Genomic DNA, 243 nt, shown 5'->3' on the forward strand with positions numbered 1-243 from the left:
GGGGGGGGGGGGTCAAACGAGAATGGTATCATTTTACGATGTCATGTGACAAATGGATGATACACATATGATGGGCATGGGACGTGCTTAACTTTCGTCCCCATAAAATATCACATGTGATTAACTATAATATCTTACAGGAGCATTTTCTTGTTTTTGTAAATTGAAGTGTTCTTATTTACATATATTTTTATATTGAAATGTATGCCGTCGTGGTGTAACGTAACCATGGAATTTAATAAC

The sequence above is a fragment of the Cynara cardunculus genome, assembly GCF_001531365.2.
Source record: "Cynara cardunculus var. scolymus isolate 2C chromosome LG 3, CcrdV1, whole genome shotgun sequence".
Classification (NCBI taxonomy): Eukaryota; Viridiplantae; Streptophyta; class Magnoliopsida; order Asterales; family Asteraceae; genus Cynara; species Cynara cardunculus.